At 45.9% G+C, this 17,408-nt stretch overlaps 1 protein-coding gene across 3 annotated transcripts in view; it reads left to right on the top strand.

The window, feature by feature from the left end:
• CPQ (carboxypeptidase Q) overlaps positions 1 to 17,408 on the top strand; it is a 419,427-nt gene that overhangs the window by 27,666 nt on the left and 374,353 nt on the right. Inside the window, exon 1 of one of the 3 annotated variants that reach the window (XM_039911817.1) lies at positions 16,784 to 16,900. The exons of 1 other annotated variant lie outside the window; for it this stretch is intronic. The gene's annotated coding sequence lies outside the window, so the exon portion shown is untranslated. Of the gene's footprint in view, positions 1 to 16,783; positions 16,901 to 17,408 lie in introns of those variants that run through there. One more of the 3 variants, XM_029063857.2, reaches the window with a different exon arrangement.

Genomic DNA, 17,408 nt, shown 5'->3' on the forward strand with positions numbered 1-17,408 from the left:
GTGCCTGGCACATAGTAAACGCTTAATACCATTATTATTAGAATCAGGATTCTGCATTTATGGAGCTGGCAGAAGCATTAATCTCCAAGCGTTGATCCCCGGCTTTCCTTCTCAATATCAGGAAGCAAAAGGAGGAAATGGCAGGCACTATCAGCCCAAGGTGGGATAGGTAACCCCCCAAGCAATCAATCGATCAGTCAATCGTATTTATTAAGTGCTTACTGAGAGCAGAGCAGTATATTAAGCACTTGGAAGAGTGCAGTATAGCAGACACATTCCCTGTCCACAACAAGCTTACAGATACCTGGTCTATTGTAAATTTCCAATCCCTTAGGACGATACTCAGCACACAGTAAGTGCTCAATAAATACCATTGATTGATTTAAGAATCCTGGGGTATGAAAAAATCTAGTCTCAAGGGCGGGCCTGAAAACAGGGAGTAGTGATCTCAAAAAACGTGACTCTTGTCTGCTTGGAACAATTCCTGCTAACTTAACCTGGCATTGAAGGCTATTTTTCCCCTTGGCAGATTCAAGTCAAATATGGATTTTTTTCCCACTAAAATGCGCTTTTCAAAAATACGTCTGCCAGGCAGTCTTGGCGGAAGATTTGGTTTTCAGATGCTGTTTGCACCAGTCTGGCTTTTGAACTGTGATTCTAGGCCGGGGTGGGTGATAATTTTGCCTGCTGAAATGTGTGCTGTAAATTATTGGTAATCTATCTTTTACCTAACTCTCTGTCCATTCTCTTTCTTGGGAGATAGAAAAATAAAATCAGCCTCCTTCTGCTCCCATGGCTGCTTTTGTTCAGAAATAAAGTTACTAGAAAAGCAAGTGCCAGCATCTGCTAAAATCAATCAGGGGTGTTTATTGAGTGCTTACTCTGTGCAGAGCACTGCAAGCTTACAGTCTAGAGGGGGAGACTGACATTAGTATGAATAAATAAATATATTATGGGTATGTGCAGAAATGCTGTGGGGCTGAGGATGGGGTGAATACCGAAGGCCCACAGGGTATAGATCCAGGTTCGTAGACGATACAGAAAGGGAGAGGGAGACAGGGAAAGAAAGTTTAATCGAACAAGGCTTCTTGGAGGAAATGTGACCTTAATAAAGCTATGAAGTGGAAGAGAGTGGTGGTCTGGTTTATAGGGAGGAGGAGTGAGTGCCAAACCAGAGGAAGGATGTGGGGAAAGGGTCGCAGGGGAGATAGACAAGATCGGAGCACTAGAGCGAAGTGTTTGGTCTGGGCGATATTAGGAAATCGGTAAGTTAATAATAATAATAATGTTGGTATTTGTTATGCATTTACTATGTGCAAAGCACTGTTCTAAGCTCTGGAGGGATACAAGGTGATCAGGTTGTCCCACGTGGGGCTCACGGTTTTCCTCCCCATTTTACAGATGAGGTACCTGAGGCCCAGAGAGGTGAAGTGACTTGCCCAAAGTCACACAGCTGACAAGTGGCGGAGCCGGGATTAGAACCCATGCCCTCTGACTCCCAAGCCCCGGCTCTTTCCACTGAGCCACGCTGCTTCAAGTTGATTGAGTGATTTAAAGTCAGGGATAAAGAGTTTCTGTTTGCTGTGGGGATGGATGGGCAACGCTTGCAGGTTTTAGAGGAGTGGGGAGGTGTGGATTGATTCTTTTTTTAGAAAAGTGATCCGGGCAGCAGAGCGAAGTATGGCCTGGAGTGGGGTGAGACAGGAGGCAGAGAGTAATCAAGACAGGATAGGGTAAGTGCTTGATTCAGTGTAGCAGCAGTTGGGATGGAGAGGAAAGGGTGGATTTTAGCGATGTCGTGAAGACCGAACCGACGGGATTCGGGGACAGGTTGGCGGGTGGAGCGAGAGAGGTGAGACGAGGATGACGCCAAGGTTACGGATCTATTTGCTGCCATGCTGACTGCTCCATCCTCCCGCCCTCTAGGCCTCTTCCGAGGGTCATAGGGTTTCCGTGATGGCAGCGGCAGGGGGATGGAGCGATAGGCCCACACCCCCGACACTCTTTGCTGGGAATCTTGGCCACATCCCTTTTTCCTGAGCGGCTTTGGCAGCAAGGGGGGGTTCTAATCCCGGCCCCGCCATTTGTCTGCTGTGTGACCTTGGGCAATTCACTTCACTTCTCTGTGCCTCAGTGACCAAACCAAGCGCTTAACAAATACCATTATTATTATTGTTATTATTACAGTAATCCTAGATTCAATCCTGTCATTCAACCTACATATTCAATCTATCACTAAACCCCATTTTGTTCAACCTTCACAACATTGTTAGAATCCACTTTCCAAACTGCTACGATTAGACTGTAAGCCCGTCAGTGGGCAGGGACTGTCTCTATCTGTTGCCGATTTGTCCATTCCAATCGCTTAGTACAGTGCTCTGCACATAGTAAGCGCTCCATAAATACTATTGAATGAATTAATCCAACCACTTATCCTATCCCACCTTGATTTCTATCTCCGCCATGTGGCTTCTCTGTGACTTGGGCAAGTCACGTCACTTCTCGGCACCTCAGTTACCTCAAATGTAGAATGGGTATGGAGACTGTGAGCCCCATATGGAACAGGGACTGGCATGTCACATGATTAACCTGTATCTACCCCAGTGCTTAGAACAGTGCTTGACAAATAGTAAGTGCTTAACAAGTACCATAATCATCATCATTATTGTTATTATTGACCTCCCTGCCTCCTGTCTCTCCCCACTCCAGGCCATACTTCACTCTGCCGCCCGGGTCATGTTTCTCCAAAAAACCTTGAAACCCACGTTCCCCACTCCTCAAGAACCTCCAGCGGTTGCTCCCCCGCCTCCGCATCGAACAGAAACTCCTTACCATCGGCTTTAAAGCCCTCAATCACCTTGCCCACGCCAACCTCCCCTTGCTGCTCTCCTAATACAACCCAGCCCACGCACTTCGCTCCTCTAATGCCATTTTACTCACTGTAGTTCAATCTCGTCTCTCTAGATGCCAACCTCTTGCCCACGTCCTGCCTCTGGCCTGGAATTCCCTCCCTCCTCATAGCTGACAGATAATTACTGTCCCCACCTTCAAAGCCTTATTGAAAGCATAACTTCTCCAAGAGGACTTCTATGAGAAGCAGCGTGGCTTAGTGGAAAAAGCACGGGCTTTGGAGTCAGAGGTCATGGGTTCGAATCCCGGCTCTGCCCCTTGTCAGCTGGGTGACTGTGGGCAAGTCACTTCACTTCTCGGTGCCTCAGTTCCCTCATCTGTAAAATGGGGATTAACTGGGAGCCTCACGTGGGACAACCTGATTCCCCTGTATCTCCCCCAGCGCTTAGAACAGTGCTCTGCACATAGTAAGCGCTTAACAAATACCAACATCATTATTATTACGACTAAGCCCTCAATTCCTTTTCTCCCACTCCCTTTTGCATTGCCCTGATTTGCTCCACTTATTCACCTCTCCCCGTCTCAGCCCCAAAGCACTTATGTACATATCCGTAATTTATTTATTCATATCGATGTCTGTCTCCCCCTCTAGACTGTAAGCCTGTTTTGTCAAGGAATGTGTCTGTTATATTGTTATATTGTACTCTCAGGTGCTTAGTACAGTGCTCTGTCCATGGTAAGTGCTCAATAAATATGACTGATAAATTCATTGATTAATAGGAAGTGCTTAAGCATCATTATTATTATTGCTGTTGTTATTGAGCTTGTCGTGGGCAGGGAAATGTCACTGTTTTTTGTTGTTCTTTCCCAAGCGCTTAATACAGCGCTTAGCACACAGAAAGCGCTCAATAAATACGATAGAATGAATGAATGAATGAAGATAGCCACCGGGGCTGAAAGCTGTCGGTAGGTTGTGACAGAGAAGCAGCATGGCTCAGTGGAAAGAACATGGGCTTAGCAGTCAGAGATCGTGGGTTCTAATCCCGGCTCCGTCACCTGTCAGCTGTGTGACTTTGGGCAAGTCACTTAACTTCTCGGTGCCTCAGTTACCTCATCTGTAAAATGGGGATTAAGACTGTGAGCCTCACATGGGATGACCTGATTGCCCTGTATCTACCCCAGCACTTAGAACGGTGCTCGGCCCATAGTAAGCGCTTAACAAATACCAACATTATTATCATTATTATTAGTTGCAGCAGCGATAGGTGCAGCGACTGCAGCTAAGTATTTTTATCGGGTTCAGCCACTGCTAGTCTGTTTGTTTTTTTTTTTTTAATGTTATTTGTCAGAAACTTATTATGAGCCAGCACTGTACTAAATACTGCAGTAGATACAAGATTGTCCGGTTGGACACAGTCCCTGTCCTACGTGGGGTTCACAGTCTCAATCCCCATTTGACAAACGAGGTAACTGAGGCAGAGAGAAGGGACGTGACTGGCGCAAAGTCACATAGCAGACAAGTGACGGAACTGGGTTTAGGATCCAGGTCCTTCTCTCCCATGCCCGTGGTTCATCTACTAGGCCAAAGGGGCAGAGATTGTCTCTATCTGTTGCCGAATTGTACATTCCAAGCGCTTAGTACGGTGCTCTGCACATAGTAAGCGCTCAATAAATACTATTGAATGAATCAATGAATGCTTCTCCTGGTAGAGGCTTGAACTGGTGATGACGATGATGGCAGCAGGAGAGTGTATTCTTACTTTTTCCTACCCTGCGTTTCCTTGTCCTCGTGGGTCCCCCCTCTGCCGGGAATCGAACCAGAAGCAGAGAAGCCCGGCTACTGTCTGGTGGCTACTGGGATCTGTCTTTTTCAGAGGCAGCTGTTCAGCCACCAGGGCGGTCCCGGGCAGATGGCAACCCCGATAGGAGCCCCGGGCCAGTGGAAATACGACATTTAGAATATCAAGAATTATGCCACCACTTAGATTCCTGCTGGCGGAGGAATCGGATCATTAGATAATAATAATGATAGTTATAATTGAGGTAGAACAGTGCTTGGCACATGGTAAGCACTTAACAAATACCATTATTGTTATTATTTTCTAAAGTGCTTACTCTGTGTCAGGCACTGTCCTAAGCACTGGGGTGGATTCAAGCAAATTGGGTTGGACACCGATCCTGCCCCACATGAGGCTCACACAGTCTCAATCCTCATTTTACAGATGAGGTAACTGAGGCACAGAGAAGTGAAGTGATTTTGCTCAAGGTCACGCAGCAGACAAGTGGTGGAGCAGGGATTAGAACCCAGGTCCTTCTGACTCCCAGCCCTGGGCCGTTTTCCGCTAGGCCCCGCTACTTCTATAGTTGTGTGGAGAGGCTTGATCTGTTAATACCTAGACCCTAAACTCTTATGTACACGGCATGTACTCTGTTATACTGTACTCTCCCAAGTGCTTAGTACAGTACTCTGCACACAGTAAACTCTCAATAAATTTCACTAATTGAGTGATTGATTGATTACTCCGGTCTTGTCTTTTTGTTGTTTTTGTTTGTTTGCCCAAAACGCTGATGAGGATTTCTTGACATGACTAACTGTCCTTTTAAATGACCTGCCTTTAGTGCCAATACTTTATTAATGAATAAAATAAGTTCTAGTTCGAGGATCTGGCATGAGACTTTCATCTGCTAAGTCTATGCTACTGTGTATTACATAGTAGCACATCCTAATAACTGACTTTTGGGGACATTTTGAAAGTAAGCTTTAAAAAAAACCCTCCAACACGGTCACTCTATGGAGCACAATTACATAATTATGCTTTTTATAAAGGTCTGCTGCAAAGCCATGACCCACATATTTTTAGGTTGAAACTTGGTAAAATAGGTGTTTAGGCTGAGTAGTGCTTCATATGTGTCTGTACTTCATTAGGAAGATCACATTTTCCATCAATTCCTCATGCCACTCCCAAACTCAAGTATCTTAGACTTTCAATTTTTTTTGGTTTTGGCAAAGCAAGTATAATTGTGTTTTTGAAAACAAACATGGGTTTCATTAGATATGAAGGTGGAACATGTCTTGCTTATTGAGTAATAGATTTGCTTGGAAAACATGATTCAGTGTTGTTTTGTTTTGGATGAAAAGAAAATGCTACAGCTACTTTCACTCCTGTTGAAGTCGTAATCATTCTTAGAATTGAATGAAATAAGTGAAACTGCATCTGTTATATGAAGGTGATTTATTTTCATGAAGACACGAAGCATTAAATTTAAGAGTGTTCTCGTGTGGGGAACAAAATCGATCCACCCACGAAGGTATCATCGTTTTAAAAACAACAAAAACCAAATGCATATCTGTTTGTAGGGGGATGGGAATATTTAAGATAATTTCTCGCTGAGAGCTTATTTCCAATTATTAGTCCTTATGCCAAATATTAATCTCTTTATTTATTTATGGTTAAGGATTTGCCTTACCGGTCATCACTAGATTGGAGGTTCAGTAGATTTATTGAATGCCTACAGCTCAGTACTAAATACGAGAAGCAACATGGCCTAGTGTAGTGGCTAGAACCCGGGCCTGGGAGTCAGAAGGATCTGAGTTCTACTTCCGGCTCTACCAGTTATCTGCAGTGTGTCACATGTCTACAACTGAGCTCCTTATCTTCCCTCCCAAACCCTGTCCTCTCTCTGCCTTCCCTGTGACTGTGGACGGCATGAGCATCCTTCCCGTCTCACAGGCCCGCAACCTTGGTGTCATCCTTGACTCAGCTCTCTGATTCACCACACACATCCAATCCGTCACCAACATCTCCCAGTCTCACCTTTGTAATATCGCCAAGATCCACCCTTTCCTCTCCATCCAAACGATGATCGTGCTGGTACAAGCTCTCATAATACCCCGACTGGATTATTGTGTCAGCCTCCTTTCGGATCTCCCTTCCTCCTGTCTCTCCCCACTCCAGTCTATTCTTCATTCCACTGCCCGGATTTTCTTCCTACAGAAACACTCTGGGCATGTCACTCCCCTCCTCAAAAACCTCCAGGGGTTGCCTATCAACCTTCACATGAAACAAAAACTTTTCACTCTTGGCTTCAGAACTCTCCATCCCCTTGCCCCCTCCTAACTCACCTCCCTTCTCTCCTTCTACTGCCCACCCCGTACACTCTGCTCCTCTGCCGCTCACCTCCTCACGGTCCCCCGTTCGCGCCTATCCCACTGTTGGCCTCTGGCCCTCGTCCTACCACTGTCCTGGAATGCCCTCCCTCCTCACCTTCGCCAAACTAACTCTCTTCCCCTCTTCAAAGCCCTACTGAGAGTTCACCTCCTCCAGGAGGCCTTCCCAGACTGAGCCCCCCCTTTCCCTCTGCTCTCTCTCCCCTCTCTTCCTCCCCACCCTTTGCTCCTCCCCCCTCCCCTGAGCCCTGGGCTCATTTGTATATACTATTTATTACCCTATTTATTTTCTTAATGAGGTGTACACCCCCTTCATTCTATTTATCTTGATGATGTTGTCGTGTTTTTGTTTTGTTCTGTTTTCCTTCGCTGTCTGTCTCCCCCGTTTAGACTGTGAGCCCGTCACTGGGCAGGGATTGTCTCTGTCTGTTGTCGAATTGTACATTCCAAGCGCTTAGTCCAGTGCTCTGCACATAGTAAGTGCTCAATAAATACTATTGAATGAATGAATGAATGATCTTGGAAAAATCACTTAACTTCTCGGTGCCTCGGTTAACTCATCTGTAAAATAGGGAGTAAGACCATGATCCCCATGTGGAAGGGGGACACTGTCCAACCTGATGAGTTTATATCTACCCCAATGCTTAGTACGGTGCCTGGCACATCGTAAGCACTTAACAAATGCCATAAAAACAGCACTTAGAGAGTAGAATAGAGTTAGCAGTCGTGATCCCTGTGCTCAAGGATCTTCACTCTAGTGGTGCCTGCCAGGGAAGTCTTGTCTTATGCCGTCGCGTCATTTCCCACCCATAGCGACACCGTAGACACATCTCTCCCAGAACGCTCCGTTCTCCATCTGCAATCATTCCCGTAGTGCATCCATACAGTTTTCTTGGTAAAAATATGGAAGTGGTTTACCACCGCCTCCTTCCGCGCAGTAAACCTGAGTCTCCACCCTCGACTTTCTCCCGTGCCGCTGCTGCCGAGCACGGATGAGTTTTGACTCGCAGCAGATTGCCTTCCACTCGCTAGCCACTGCCCAGGCTAGGGATAGAAATGTCTCTGCTTGACTCTCCCTCGCAGAGCTGAGACAGGAAAAGTACTGGACACTCTCCAGGTGCGACCCTGAGAGGGGACCAGGAAAGTAGACGGGAATAATGATTTCATCATTTTATGTCCGGGTACCTCCTTGGGAAGATGAGTGGGAACAGTAAAAACGCATGGGAAAGTCGACTATAACAGAGTAGATGGTCAACAATCCCTGCCTACCATGAGCTTACGAATTAGACGGGATGATAGACATTAAAGTAAATTACAGATGAATATGTAACGCTAAAATCTGTCCTTTTTTTTCCATCCAAATTCCTACTATGCTGATCCAGCCCTTATCCTATCCCACCTTGATTACCTCAGCTGACCTCCCTGCCTCCCGTATCCCCCTTCTCCAGTCCATACTTCACTCTGATACACCGATAATTTTTCCAAAGAACTAGTCAGTCCACACCTCCCCGATCTTAAAGAACCTCCAGAAATTTCCCATCCACCGCTCACGGCAAACAGAAACTCCTTCCCGTCTGCTTTAAAGCACTCAATCAGCTCGCTCTCATCCCTACCTTCCTTGTTGATCTCCTCCTGCGTCCCAGACCCTACACTTGGCTCCAACAGGGCCAGCTTGCTCACTGTGCCCCGATCTTACTTATCCTGCCCCTGACCCCTTTTCCACATCCTCCCTCTGGCCTAGAACTCCCTCCCCCTTTGCATACACCAGACCACCACTCTCCCCAACTTCAAAGCCTTGTATATCATCTATGTACTTGGATCTGTATCCTTTGACCACTTGATATGATGATGGGATTTGTTAAGCACTTACTATGTGCCAAGCACTGTTCTAAGTGCTGGAGTCGATACAAGGTAATCAGAATGCCCCACGTGGGGCTCACAATCTTAATCCTCATTTTAGGGATGAGGTAACTGAGGCATAGAGAAGTTAAGTGGCTTGCCCCACCCTCAGCCCCACAGCACTTATGTAGATATCTGTAGTTGATTTATATTAATGTTTTGTCTCCACCACTAGACTTTAAGCTCACTGTGGGCAGGGAACGTGTCTCCCACTCTGTTTTAGTGTACTCTCCCAAATGCTTAGCACAGTGTTCTGCACACGAGCGCTCAATAAATACGATTGATTGAATGAGCGATTTGTACACTAAGTGCTGTGGGTCTAGGGGAGGGATAAATATCAAAGTGCTCAAAGGGAACAGACTCAACTGCATAAATGACCCAGAAGGGAGGACACAGATGAGGAAGCAAGAGCTTAGTCAGGGCAGGCCTCTTGGAGGAATTGTGATTTTAGGATGACTTTGAAGATAATAATAATAATGATAATGGTATTTGTTAAGTACTTACCATGTGCCAAGCATTGTTCTAAGCACTGGGGTAGATGAAAGGTAATCAGGTTGTCCCACTTGGGGCTCACAGTCTTAATCCCCATTTTACAGGTAACTGAGGCCCAGAGAAGTGAAGTAACTTGCCCAGAGTCACACAGCTGACTAGTGGCAGAGCCAGGATTAGAACCCTCAACCTCTGACTCCCAAGCCTGTGCTCTTTCCACTAAGCCCCAGAAGAGTGGTGGTTTGTCGGATGTGAAGGGGGAGGGAAGATGTGGACCGCCTGTTGGCGACAAGACAGAGGAGATCCAGAAGAAGGTTGATGCAAGCATTGTTCAGTTTGGCCTTTGCTGGGGAATTAGTAGCAGCAGGTCAAATATACTCTAAAATGGCCTCAGTTGCCGAGCCAAGTTGGTAGAGAAAAAGCCATGAGAGCATTTTCATCCGTTTATTTTATTAAGGTATTTTCTAAGCACTTACTATGTGCCAGCCACTGTACTAAGCACTGGGGTAGATGCAAGCTAATCAGGTTGGACACAGCCCGGGTCCTATGTAGGTCTCATGGTCTTGATCCTCAAGACTGTAAGCTCATCGTGGGCAGGGAATGTGTCTGTTTAATGCTATATAGTACTCTCCTAAGCACTTAGTACAGTGCTCTGCACCCAGTAAGCGCTCAGTAAATATGATTGACTAGCTGACTGATCCCTGCTTTACAGATGAGATGCCTGAGGCACAGAGAAGTGAAGTGACTTGCCTAAGGTCACAGAGCAGACAAGTGGCAGAGCCAGAATTAGAAACCAGCTCCTTCCGACTCCCAGGCCCGTCCTCTATCCGCGAGGCCATGCCGCTTCTCTCTGCCTTTGGCTTCATCTCTACTTGCGATGTTATGGAACACAGGTGGACCTGTTCTGATCCAACTGGGTTTGACTCTGGGTCAGACCCCCCTTAGCCACCCCAAGACCCCCTGCTGCAGCTGGACTCCCTGGTAATGATTTAGGCACTCTTGAAATGTGTATTTAACTCTCCTCAGATCTCTAACACTGTCTCTCAGGGAGTTTTTGAAGTCTTCAATACTTAGAGATCTTTAAGAAAAGCAAAAATAAAACTCAACCTTCCGCCCCGGATGGCTTATTCATTAGTTTGTCTGGAAGCAGTAGGTTGAACCAAATGACCTGTCAAGGTCTCCTGAATTTTATATCTCTATTTTCTGTGGCTTCAGATATAAACACCACCCACTCAGTATTCCAGGCGGCGAACCTTAAGGCAGTCGGTGCTTTTCCGTAAAGTCCAAACTGTCACTGAATTTAGTGAAGCATATTTCATCGAGCCCTTTCCTTTTTAATTGGGGAGCTTAAATGAACCAAATTGGGATCCAGTGCTATGCAAACCAGAAGAATGAGAGAGAGAGATGTTTCTGGTCCTCTCCAGAAAGATGATGGCGGGAAAAGACCGTCTGATGCTGGATCTCTCTCTTCCAGAGGCGCCTTCTGGTTTAAAATGTGCCACACACATTTCATTAGAAGATGCCCTGAATAACATATTGTGTGCCCTGCAAGTTCCTTCCTTGGCAATCTTGTATCGGTGGAAGGGTGGCGGGCGCAGGATAATAATAATAATAATGATAATAATAATGGTATTTGTTAAGCACTTACTCTGTGCCAGGCACTGTAATAATAATAATAATGTTGGTATTTGTTAAGCGCTTACTAGGTGGCGAGCACTGTTCTAAGCCCTGGGGGAGATACAGGGTAATCAGGTTGTCCCACGTGGGGCTCACACACTTTTAATCCCCATTTTACAGATGAGGGAACCGAGGCACAGAGAAGTGAAGTGACCTGCCCACAGTCACACAGCTGACGAGTGGCAGAGCCGGGAGTCGAACTCATGACCTCTGACTCCGAAGCCCGGGCTCTTTCCACTGAGCCACGCTGTACTAAGCACTGGTGTGGATACAAGCAAATGGGGTTGCACCAGGGTCTATCCCACGTGGGGCTCAAAGTCTCAATCCCCATTTTACAGATGAGGTAACAGGCACTGAGAAGTGAAGTGACTTGTCCAAGGCCACACAGCAGAGCAGAGCCGAGTTTAGAACCCAGGCTCTTCTCTCTCCCAGGCCCGTGCTCTGTCCACTAGGATATAGTAACTAGTCCCATTAACACTAACAGCATGCTTTGGGATGTCGGACAAGTCACTTCGCCTCTTGGAGCCTCAGTTTTTTCATCTGTGGAATGGGGACAAGATGGGGAGCTCCTTTTGATTTGGGAGAGGGACTGTCCCTTTTGACTGATTGATTTGGGAGAGGGACTGTGCCCACTCTTATTAACTTATGTCTGTATTCCTCTTAGCACAGAGAAAGTGATTAATAAATGTCACGATTATTGGTAATACTGCTAATGCGACTGATGTTTATGCTTTCTGTACCATCAAAATTAAGTAATAAACGGTCCCTGAGTTTGCATTATTTTGAACAAAGTAAATGACTGATTTATTTATATTAATGTCTGCCTTCCCCTCTAGGTTGTAAGCTCATTGTGAGCAGGGAATTTTTTTTATTATTTTATTGTACTATCCCAAGCGCTTAGTTCAGTGCTCTGCACACAGTAAGCGCTCAATAAATACGATTTAATGAATGAATGAACGATGGTTCTTCCCTGACTTTGAGGCTTATGTGGCTGGATCTCCCATATAGGGCATGGGATAGGGCTTTTTGACAATAATCATTATGGTACATTTTAAGTGTTTACTATGTGCCAAGCACTGTCCCAAGTGCTGGAGCGCTGTTGATAGCCATTTGGACACTGCCAGCCTTTTACCGGCAAAATCAAGAGTGGAATGATTATCCTTTTGAGTCTGAGGATGTCATTATCATTCTCAAATCACAGCGATTGAATGACCCTGTGTTTTCCGGGCTAAAAGAGTCCTCAAGAGCCACTTCTGCCTTTCACGAGCGCCGCTATTCTTCTAACCACTCGGTCTTTCCGTGAAGTATATTTCAGCTAACCCCGTACACTTCAGATTCATTGTGCTGAGATGTAGGTGCCGTTTGAGATCAGATGCCTTCTGAGAGACAGATAAGCCCTTGATGCCGGTTGGCTGCGTAGGAATCTCTCAGGAGTAGCTGTAATAATATTTTTAAAGTGCTTTCATTCATTCCATCGTATTTACTGAGCGCTTACTGTGTGCAGAGCCCTGTACTGAGCACTTGGAAAGTACAATTCAGCGACAAAGAGAGACAGTCCCTACCGAACAACGGGCCCACAGTCTAGAAGTGCTTGCTGACTATGGGCAAAACAGTGTACTGAGCACTGGAAAGAAATGCATGGATAACGTGTAGTTACGGCCCGAGGATTCATTCATCGATTCATTCGTATTTATTGAGCGCTTGCTGAATGTAGAGCACTGTATTAAGCACTTGGGAAAGTACAATATAATAATAAGCACACACATTCCCTGACCCCAGTGAGCTTAAAGTCTAGAGGGGGAATCTCAAGGGGCTCGCGGTCTAATAACGAGAAGGGGAACCATCTACCGAATCTGCCTGTTTATTGTTATTTTCTACTCTCCCAAGCACTTAGTACAGTGCTCTGCACACAGTAAGCGCTCAGCAAATACGACTGAATTGAATGGATGAATGAATATTCTCCCAAGCGTTCAGTACGGTGTGCACTCGATAAATCCCATTGATTGATTGATTGATTGAAAAGCAAACAGAGATACAAAAGGCAAAGAGGCCGACAGATCTGACGGGAACGGCGGGGTTTTGGGCTCCTCACGGGTCAGACTGCCAGTGTTCCGGAAAGTCACAGCTGTGGTGTTTGGCGGCGACCTTCTCAACCTTCTGAGAGTCGAGAAGCCCTCACGCAGCAGCTGGTTGAGTCCTTCCATGGTCCGGAACAGGGGCTACTGGGACCCGCGGTGTCACGGCAGCGTCCTTCCGACGTGGCTGGACGCCGGGGATCCGGAGTAAGGAGGGCAGCGGATGGCTTGTGCAGGTGTCGAGGTCGAGGTGTCAAGGAGAGAGGTTGAGGGTCAGGCTGCCCAATGCCCAGCACGCGCAACGTAGGCCGGAGCAGGGGCCCTGGGTGTCGCCATGTTTGGGGATGAGGACCCCCGTTGAAGCCATTTTCTCAGCCGATCCCTAGGTTGTTTCTAAGCAATACAAATACAGGCTATTTTTCTCCATCTTTTGAATATTGTTTTGTACGAACCCAGTCAAATGCACCTCCTGGTCGACCGGACCAGAACCACAGAATTTGGGTGAGTGGAGAAGCTGAGATTAAGGAGTTGAGAATGTCGTAGTCTCTCCTGCTCTCTCGGCAAGCTGGCTCCAGCAGCACAGTTTCTTATATTAAGTCCGCCAGTGGAGTTGGAGCACGAGCAGCGTATTTGGAATACCCTGTGCCATAATTCCTGGCCTTTAGGAGTTCACATTTTAAGGCATTTGGAAAGTCTCTCATGAAGTCTGAGAACAGGAAGTTTTTGTGGGTGAAGAAATGTCAAATACCACAGAACTTTCCAGATCCAACTCACAACTGAGGCTATTAGGGTCTGGTCAGGGGGCAATCGAGTCTCTGAGGGCTTGAGGCCTGTCTGCCTATGGCTTCGTATGGAGCCCCTTCCCCGGGCGAGGAAGGTGTGGGGGTCCACAGGAATGAGGGTCCATCCTCCACCCCCCCTCCAACCTCTCTCTTTCTCCTTCTTTCCTCCCTACCTCACCTCTGTAGATGCAAAGGTCGGAGCTAGTTGGATCTCTTCAAGGGGCCATTTGGCCGATGGGAAAGGGAAGGCAGGGTTGGTATGGCTTGCCGATAGAGCTGCTTTTCCAGTGTGGCAAGCTGTGTTTTATGGGACTTTGTACTCTAAGTGGATTCTGGAAGGACATTTCCCTTAAGGGTCTTCAAATCTCATTGTGATCCTTGAGATTCTCTTAAGATTCTCAACTCCATCTCCCTGCCCAAGGTAACAGAGTTGGAATGGAGTCATTTTTCCAGAATTCTTAGGTGGGGGCCGGCGGGGGGAGAATCGCAGTCACATCACATGCTGGGGATTCTCCAGTGGAGGTGGAGAGAGGAGTTTAGGGTCAGGGAATGTGGCGGGGAATCCTTTTGGAGAGCAGGGGTTGCTGCCTCTGACCGGCTCAAGCTGCCGGCGAGTCGATTTGCTTCACCTATAGTTTCTGTTTAACCACCAAGGTAGACCAGTGAGCTGTGGTTTTATACGAAGGGACAACGTTCGTAAAGGTGGTCATTGTCTTTACTGAGCCTCCTCCTGTCAGTCTTACAGCCCCGAGCTTCAGAATTTGATGTTAAACTTTATATCCATCCTCCCCATTCGTGTAACTTTCCTTCTCGCTCTCCATCCCTGTGATTCATATGCTATTTGTACTGTAATTCTGCTTTCCTATCTTTACTGGGTAAAACTAGAGGGAGACATGGACCCGTCCCCAGGCTAAATCACCATTTAATATGAGCCACTCTAATTATAATAATAGTAATAATAAGTGTTTACCATGTGCCAAGCACTGTAGGGAACACTGGTGTGGTAAAAGACGATCAGCCTGCCTAGGCTTGCCTTTGATGTTAGTCTTCGAAGCAGGAGGGAGAATAGGTATCAAACCCCAGTTTTGCGGATGAGGGAAGTGACGCACAGAAAAATTAAGTGTTTTTGATCATTGCCTAATGTTCTTAGAGCTAATGTTCTAAGTTTTTAGTCCTCTAATGTATGCAGATTCAATAGTGTCTTTGAGAGAGCCAGGAAAATTTACCTTTTCCCCATCTGTAATTTATTTTAACTTCCATTTCTCCCTGTGAGCTCCTGTGGGCAGGGATTGTGCCTACCAATTCTATTATATTGGAGTTTCCCAAGCGATTAGTACAGTGTACTGCACACAGTGAGCACTTGATAAATTTGATTGATTGATGTAACTTTGAATCTCTTTGGAATCCCTTGGATTTTGTAGGCATCTGGCAGTTTAGATTTCATTTTAACTCTCTCGCTAAAGCTGACAGTTTTTGAAGACTGGGGAGAAGGTATCGGGAGGATCAATGTAGACATGTCTCTTCTGTTTCCGGCAAAATGTTTTCTACACCATCCTAGAAAGATAAGCTGTCTATCTTATCCAAAACCATCTTCAGAGAAGGGAAGTTGTTTTGGGAAGACTTTTCCATACAGTTTAAAGTCCTCCATTTTCATCTCAGGGACCAAAGAGTTGTGAAATAGATCACCTAAATCAACCATGGGTTCTAATCCCGACTCTGCCACTTGTCAGCTGTGTGACCTTGGGCAAGTCACTTCACTTCCTCTGTGCCTCAGTTACCTCGTCTGTAAAATGGGGATTAAAACTGTGAGCCCCACGTGGGATGACCTGATCACCTTGTATCCCCCAGTGCTTAGCACAGTGCTTTCTATGTAGTAAGCGCTTAACAAATGCCACCATTTATTTTATTTATTTTTATTTTATTCCACCTATGCATACCTCCAAGTGCATTTTCACCAGAGAAGTCCTTTGTTCTTAGTTTCTGAGAAAGTAACTGTTGTGTTGGGTAATCTCCAATGGACTGGGAGATATTTGCAACTCCAAGCGGCTTTAGACAGGGAAACTGTGATAGGGGAGGAGGAAGGGTCTGTCTTATTGTTCCTTTATACCAGCACAACATCTAATCCAGAACCTTGAACACAGTCTTTTCTAAAAACTTCTCCAAAGACCCACCTGGTTCGGCCATTCGTTGCCATAAATTCACTTGGAAGATAACTGCAGAGGAGCAGAGTGGCTTAGTGGAAAGAGCGCGGGCTTGGGAGTCAGAGGTCATGGGTTCTAATCCTGGCTCTGCCACTGGTCAGCTGTGTGATTTTGGGCAAGTCACTTAAATTCTCTGTACCTCAGTTGCCTCATCTGTAAAATGAGGATTAAGACTGTGAGCCTCACGTGGGACAACCTGCTACCCCAGCGCTTAGAACAGTGCTTGGCACATAGAAGCGCTTAACAAATACCCTAATTATTATTATTACTATTATTACTCACTTCTCTGGGCCTCAGTTCCCTCACTGTAAAGTGGGGATTGAGAGTGTAAGCCCGAGTGGGAAAGGGACATCGTCCCACCCAATTTGCTCATATCCACCCCAGTGTTTAGTACAGTGTCTGGCATATACTAAGTGCTTAGCAAATACCGTAATTATTATTATTACTTAATAATCAGAAGTTGAACTCATATGGGTACACAATGCTCCAGAACCCAAGGAAGGAAAAGCAGGTCATCAGATTGATGTCCCTGAAACTCAGTCAAGCCAAAACAAGATCCTGGGTGTAGCCTTCTGCTTATCTCTGCTAAGATGACACAAATTTTCCCATTTCGTCCGTGTACAAGTCACGCCTCTCCTCTTTAAAAGAAGAAGCCTCTAGCTCTTGGGTAAAACTCTATACAAGGAGAACAGATTCCCTACTCTGGTTTCTTCTTTGTTGGATCCTGGACCATCGTACTATTAGATCATAGGACTATAGGTATGTGATTTTGAATGGTTGGTAGATTGGGTTTTGGGGAGGGAATCTGGGACTCTCAACAGACCACATTTCAGTGGCTGAGAAGATGTCTAAATTTTTTTTTGCTTTTATGGTGGCAAAGACATCCCTAAATATGTAGATATTGGTTTCGTGTCAAGGGAAAATCCCCTTTTCTATATTTGGTTCTAAGGCTTAAATGGTGAAACGGTGCTGTGCTCCTGTTTTCTTCTGTAACTAAAGATGCATTAGACAGCCTCTTCTTCTCACTCGCTCCCAAAAGACATCTGAGATCTTGACCTGGATGAATTTGTTGCTCCGAGAGTATTGAATTACCATTGGTAATTGAATGCCCTTCAGGGAAGTCAGTACAGGTGGTGAGAATGTTTTATCCCTTTCCTACCTCTTTCATCCTCTCCCACTTTCTACCCTCTCAGTGTACCTTAAGCATTTTTTTTTTTCTGGTGACATGGAAAATTTTGGTCACTTTACCCATAATTCAAAATATTAG

This window comes from Ornithorhynchus anatinus, chromosome 4 (assembly GCF_004115215.2).
Source record: "Ornithorhynchus anatinus isolate Pmale09 chromosome 4, mOrnAna1.pri.v4, whole genome shotgun sequence".
Taxonomy (NCBI): Eukaryota; Metazoa; Chordata; class Mammalia; order Monotremata; family Ornithorhynchidae; genus Ornithorhynchus; species Ornithorhynchus anatinus.